Here is a 7,226-nt window from a genome sequence, read left to right as displayed (position 1 = left end):
GATTAGGGCCACGGTTGCAATGACATTTCGGACAGCTAATCCGGCTTCCTGAGGATGAGTCTTCGGCTCAGAAAGGAGCTTCCCACTCCCCCAAATGGCTGGCCGGTCACTCCCTGAGCGGGTCCTCCTCGACACTCTTCTTGCGAACAGGAACGGCTGGGCGTGTGTGCGCGCGTGTGTGTGTGTGAGTGTGTGCACCTGTTCCTTTATTCCTTCAGCACAGAATTCCTGGACCTGGCTGTCGGCGAGGAGGGCTGAGCTGAACCCCCGGGGAGGAGGTCTGAATAATCATTTGGGTGGATCCAAGCCAGGGACATCCGAGTAGATCACGGGGTGGGGAGAGGTTGGTGACTGTGCGACCCAATGTCCATCTCCCCGTCTGCCTTCATAACAGACAGAGCTCCGATTTTAGCTGGGGGTAGGGCCGCTCAGTGAAAAGACTGCATTTCCCAGCCTTCCTTGCAGCTAGCAATGGCCATGTGACCAAGTTCTGGCCAATGAGAAGTAAGCGGGAGTGTCCTGGAATGGATCCGAGGAATGCCCTTATTTGGTCCTTCTTCTTCCATCTTGCGTCCTGGAAAGTAGATGTGATGGCAGCGCCCTAGCAGCCACCTTGCAGTCAGAGGTGAAGGGACACATGCTCAGGAAGGCAGAGTGATGAGTTGTCAGGGGCCTGGGTCCCTGATGCCAGATATGGCCTTTATCCCAGTCCTAGTTTACCTACATCTAGTCAAAGGCCTGGAGGGGCCCATGGAAACATACCGAGTGGCATGGGGGGTGTCAGGCAGTGGTGGTGGAGAGGGCCGTGGTGCGACAGGAATCTCAAGGGTGTGACAGGCTGCTGGGTGTCCTCCAGAAGCCGTCGTCCCCTTCTCCCTTCTCCCCTGGTTGGGCTCCCTCCTGTCCTGTGGAGTGCAGCCCCCTGGCAGCTGGCCGTGGCCACCGACCCGAACGGTGGACCACAGACTACTGCCCCAGACCCCGGGCTGAATGGCATTAGGGGCGTGTGTCAGGAGCCCAGAATGCCCAGGGCTTGAAAGGCTGCCCTTGGGTGGGGGGGGGGGGGTCCAGGCCTTTCCTGTCACGGGAATGAGGTAGACTCCAGGCCACGTTTTCGAAGTTTCCATTTGTCGCGGGCTTTTTCAAAGCGGGAGAGGGTCTTGAAGTTTTCTCAGTGCCTTTTTGGCATCTTTGGAGATGATCCTGCGGCCCTTCTCCCTTGACCTACTGACGGAGCGTGCTTGGGCAGGTTTCCAGGGCCGTGCCATTCTCAGGGCCCTGAGCGCCCCCGTCCCCCTGCCTCAGTTCCCTCGTCTGTCGGTGGGGGCTCGCTCACAGGGCTGCGCCGAGGAGTAGGTCAAGGAACAGAGTCTGTGCCACACGTGTGTGTTAAATACAACACGGTTTCTCTTCCTGCCCTGCTCACTGAGGGGCCTGTGACCCAAGCCAGACCAATCGCAGGCAGTGAGAGTCAATCTTGCAACTTTTGGTTGGAACCGTGGGAGAGGAAGCTCTTTCTTCCTGCGGTCCTGGGGCTGCAGGGTAGGGGCCTGGGCTGGGAGGGGCTGTTGCCTGGGGTGGAAAGGGGCTGCCTGAGAATGAGGCCAACTCCTAGGTAAGCAGAACCAACAGAAGGAGAAACAGAGATCACTGGTAACTTTACCTGAGCCCTGGATTCAGCTCTGCCTGAAGCCGCACTGGCCTTGGGCGCCTCAGTCACCTGGCTCGAAGGTTCCCCTCTTTCATTCTTATTTTTTTTTTTTTCAACGTTTATTTATTTTTGGGACAGAGAGAGACAGAGCATGAACCGGGGAGGGGCAGAGAGAGAGGGAGACACAGAATCGGAAACAGGCTCCAGGCTCTGAGCCATCAGCCCAGAGCCCGACGCGGGGCTCGAACTCACGAACCGCGAGATCGTGACCTGGCTGAAGTCGGACGCTTAACCGACTGCGCCACCCAGGCGCCCCTCCCCTCTTTCATTCTTTACAGCCTGGCCTCCTCTGTCATTTGCAACAGGAAAAGTCCTAATACAGGGGTCAGCAAGCTACGGCCAGGGGCCAAATGCCCAAGCGAAGAATGGATTTTACACGGTTACAGAGTTGTAAAGAAAACGAACAAATCGAAGAAGATTATATGATAGAGACCGCGGGTGGCCCCTGCAAAATCGGAAATATTTGCCATCTGGCCCTTTACAGAAAAAGTTTGCCAAATCCTGGATTAATACATTTCTTGCTAAATTCTTTTTTCTTTTCTTTTCTTTTCTTTTCTTTTCTTTTCTTTTCTTTTCTCTTTTCTTTTCCTTTCTTCTTTTCTCTTCTCTTTCCTTTCCTCTTTTCTTTTTTTCTTTCCTCTTTCCTCTTTTCTTTTCTCTTTTCTTTTCTCTTTCCTTTCCTCTTAACCCCTTTCTTTTCTCTTTCCTTTCCTTTCCTCTTTTCTCTTTCTCTTTTCTTTTCTTTTTCCTTTCCTTTCCTCTTTCCTCCTTTCTTTTCTTTTCTCTTTCCTCTTTTCTCTTTCCTTTCTTCTTTTCTTTTCTTTTCTTTTCTTTTCTTTTCTTTTAGTTTCTTGAGGTGGGGGAGGGGCAGAGAGGGAGAGAGAGAATCCTAAGCCGGCTCCATGCCAAGCATGGAGCCTGACATGGGGCTCGATCTCACGACCATGAGATCATGACCATGAGATCGCGGCCTGAGCCGAAATCAAGAGTATCACGCTTAACTGACTGAGCCACCCAGGCGCCCCTCTTACGAACACGCTTAATCTCAGTACTTGGTTTTACTGATTTTCATCTTCCCTTTTAGCGGTGGAAGCAATGCATTTGCCCGAGCGCGGCTTTGACCGCCTTCTGCACATGCGGCGTGCGGTTCTCTGGAGGGCACTTTCACAACTGGCCGCCCCACCCAAGTGCCGATACGGGGTCTCGTGTTCCATGCTCACTGCCCATCACTGCTCCCACCCTCTGTCCCGAGGGGCTTCTGAGTGTCCTGGGTCTTTGAAAAGAGGGAGGGGAAGGGGTTTGCACAGGGACACCTGGATAGGGAGGGAAAGTCCTGGGTCCCAGGCAGACAGACGTCTCTCCGATGGAAAACTCATGCGTTCTGTGCTGGCAGGTGCAAGACCCTGATGGAAGGTTCTCGCTCCACAGCAGTGAGAAGAGCGGCTGTATAGAGGGTGGCCGACGTGGCCTGGTCCTCCCGGACTGTCTGGTTCCAGGACGGGAAGTCTCTCATGCTGGGGAACCTCCCCCCCTTCCGTCCTGGGAGAGTCGGTCCTCCCGGCTGGAGCACCTCCACCTGGGCAGGTATGTGACACTCTCCTGACGGTGGCCGTCCTCGGGCACCGGCTGAGCTGCCATAGGATGGATCATGTCCGAGCAACTCTTCAAAGCCTGGCCCCTTGTGTCCCCAAGTGTCCTCCCAATGCCGGTCCCCCCGTCCCCTTCTTCCTCTCTGGCCCCAAATCCTGGGGGCCCTGGCTCCTTTCCACTCCGGCTCATGCAGCCCAAGTGACCATCTGCCAGCAGCCGGTGCCTGTTTTCTCTCTATTCTGCTGTTAAGATACCCAGTGGCTCTCCGCTTTTCTTAGACCCTCCCTCCGGATTGCAAAAACCTGGCTGGAAAGTCTCTAAACTAGGGAGGGCCGTGTCCCCCCTTCTCCCTCTGGCCGTAACAATCCTACTTCCCATTTGGGCAGGTGCAGACCTCTGACTCAGCAGAGGAACCCCGACAAGCCAAGGGGGAAGCAACCCACTGATGCAAATTTCACAATGGTGCTTCGCTCAAAGACTTTTCTTTTCTTTATGCTGGCGGTTGTGTTCGCGGGCAGCGGGAGAGGCGCATCGCAAGCCACCGTAAGCTAGAAGTCTGAACAAGGGCCGCTGAGCTGTTGGCCTCTCTGGGTTCAAGTGCCACATCTGGGGGGGGGGGGATCGGCCCCCCCTGTCCAGGCAGGTGGGGTCTGCATCAGCCAGGGTAAGTCACATGAGACGCAATAAACAAACCACCCCCCCATCACGGCGCACTGATACAATAAAGGCGGATTCCTCTCTCGAATCCCAGTTCAGCCGGGTTGGTGGCGTTCTCTTGGGTCCTCTGTCTGCCCAGCAGGTGTCAGTGGAGGGGATGGCACCCACCTGAGAGTGGAGATGAGTGGAGGAAACCCGGTCACCAAGGTAACAATTTGTGATGCTTCCCTCCACGGGGGCCGACCTGGCCCCCCGCACCTTTGAGCCAAATGGCAAGTTTGTGGCCCTGAGCCCCCCAACAAATGCCTCGCCTGCTGGGTGCAAAACCTACGCAGAGGTCAGAAGTCATGGCCCCGTCACATAGGATAGCCTGCACGTTTTATTTGCGGGGAATGGCGGCCGGCCACAGGAGCTGACTCCGTCCAGTTCTCTGGGCTTCTGGGCACCCCATGCGATCTTGCCTAGCTCTGGGGTCTGCCCTCGGGGAAGGGAGAAGCTCAGTCTGTCGTTCTCCAGGGGAGCCCTCGGCAGCACGTGGAGCGTGGCTCTCTCGAGCTTCTGCTGGAACTCATCTGTCTCCTACAGCCTCTTCTCCCAGGCAGGCGCCGGTCCCCACTCACCAGAGGGTGCACTGCCCCTCCCACGAAGTGGGGGGACTCCTTCCCCCGGCCCCCTCCCTGCCAGGGGCTCTGGAAAACCTTATGCACAGAGAAGATCTGGGATACGGACTCAGAACATCCATTTGTCCAGTGGGAGCATTTCCCAAATGTGCTGATCTCCAGAGCCATTGGAGTCTTTCGTAAACATGCAGATTCCCCGGCCCCTTCCCCAGGACATTCTGGAGAAGTAGGTCTAGGGTAATGCAGGGGTCGGCCGCTCAGGCAAGCCTGGGACGCTCCATTCAGGACCCACCCCGGGTGGGCCTTCTCCCTCACCAGTCTTCAATAGCTCCCCAGTGCCCATGAAATCGAGTCCCTGCTCCTCAGCCTGGCATTTGCGCCTCTCTGTGTCTGAGCCCCCGTGTCCTGGTTTTGTCTCTTACCCTGGCCCACGACCTCCCAGCGCCCAGAAGCCCTTGTTCGCGCTGTTCGGTCATTTGGATTTCTGCCTCCCTATCTCCGCACGTCCAAATCGTACCGTACCCGTTTTATATCACCGTGGGGTCGATTACCACACACGAAGCAGCTTAAAACAACACCCCGTGGGGGCGCCTGGGTGGCGCAGTCGGTTAAGCGTCCGACTTCAGCCAGGTCACGATCTCGCGGTCCGGGAGTTCGAGCCCCGCGTCGGGCTCTGGGCTGATGGCTCAGAGCCTGGGGCCTGTTTCCGATTCTGTGTCTCCCTCTCTCTCTGCCCCTCCCCCGTTCATGCTCTGTCTCTCTCTGTCCCCAAAATAAATAAACGTTGAAAAAAAAAATTAAAAAAAAACAACAACACCCCGTGGTTATCCCACGGTTGTGTGCGCGCAGAAGTCCGGCAAGGCGCGGCTGGTTCTCCGCTCAGGGTCTCACAACGTGGGAGCCCACGTGAGGGCAGGCAGGAGCCCAGGTGGCTCTGGGGAGTTCGTGGCAGAATTCAGGTCCTGACGCTGTAGGACCGAGGTGGCGGGTCCCCGGCGGCTGTGAGCCACGGGCTGCTCTGGGCTCCTAGAAGCCATCTGGATTCCTTGCCGCGAGGCCGCCTCATCTTCAAAGCTGGTGATGGTGCCTCACATCACGTCCTTCCCGTGCTTCAAATCCCTCGGACTGCCTCAAGCCAGAGAATATTCTCTGCTGGTAAAGCGCTGGCGTGATTAGGTCCGTTGCACTTGGGATCCCCTTTGGATGAACTCAAAGTCAACCGATTAGTGATCTTATCACACCTTTGCCGCGAAACGTAACGGGCATGCTATCTCGTCAAAGCCACAGTCTCGGGGATTAGGGCAGGACATCTGGGGGGGGCTGTTAGGAATTCTGCCACCACAAATCTGCTCCTTTCCAGGCCCTTCTCGTGTACCTCCCTACCCCTGGGGTTTGTCCCGTGCCATTGGCACCCTCCTCATGGCCTCCTGCCACACTGTGCCCCCCCTTGAACTGGGGACTTCCAGCACCAGGATGTGGACGTGCGCATGAGGCACAGGCCCTGTCTCCCTGGAGGCCGAGACGCACAGCGGAAGGAACCCGAGCTCTGCGCCTGATGGGCCTGGGTTCAAGTCCCAGCTTCGCCAACTCGCGACCTCGGCCAAGCACTTCCTTCTCTGCCTCAGTTTCCTCGTTTTGCGCAGTGAGTCTGCCAGCACCATTTCACGAGGCCGCGTGAGGTCCAGCAGCCGGGTACTTTCTGGATGAGGCCGCACCCAACAGTCAGCGTAACCTGGGGCGGAGCCGACGGGGTTCAGGAAACACTTGCCGGTGAAGCCCGTAGCGAGACACGAGAGCAAAGCGGGAGAAAGGCGGCGAGAACGGGGTGCGGTCAGTGCTGGAGATGGTGGCTGAGCTCGATCTCAAGGTTGAAAAGAGTCCCTGTCAGGCCCCTGCTCCCCACAGCTTGTAACATCTTGGGTCTTGGCTGCCGGCTCCCTCCTGGAAAGTCGTTTGTCCATTCATCGATTGTTTATTGAGCACCTGCTGAGCGAAAACCAAAGCAGACGTGGACATGGTCCCCATGGAGCTTACAGGCTGGCGGTAGACAGGAAACAAGGAATGGCATATTGTCCTCAGTGTCACAAAGGGAACAATGGAATGTTACGACAGGGAATACCAGTGAGTATGTTCAGGAGGAGGAATGTGTGGGTCCCTCCGATGCGGGACATTTATGCTGGAGCCACACAGAACCAGGGGAAGAACGCTGCACTGGAAGAAGAGACAGTGTGTGCAAAGGCCCTGGGGCAGGAGCCAGTTTCGTGTTTTGGTATGGACGCGAGTGTGTGTGTGTGTGTGCGCACACACACACACACACACACACACGGGAAAGGGATTCATAGAGCTCTTGCCACCCCAGATGTCTCCTAACCTTGAGGCCATTCAGAGCTCCAGCCATCCCCCTGGAGACGCCGAGGAGAAACCACACTGTCCAGGGAGGGACTTACAGGTCTCCAACCCCGGAGATACCTTCCTCCGCCGCGCCGCCTCCCTCCCGTGGCCGGCAGGGGGCAGCACCACGCCGCGCCGCTGTCCCTCTGCGTCTGGAGGGGCGCTGCTCTGCGTCCTGCCCTCCCGGGGAAACCGAGGCACAGGGAGGCAGGTGGAGACCAAGAAGGGACCCAGGCGTCCCGCCCACCCGCAGGAAC

Source organism: Leopardus geoffroyi, chromosome B4 (genome assembly GCF_018350155.1).
Source record: "Leopardus geoffroyi isolate Oge1 chromosome B4, O.geoffroyi_Oge1_pat1.0, whole genome shotgun sequence".
Lineage (NCBI taxonomy): Eukaryota > Metazoa > Chordata > Mammalia > Carnivora > Felidae > Leopardus > Leopardus geoffroyi.
This window is presented reverse-complemented; position numbering follows the sequence as displayed.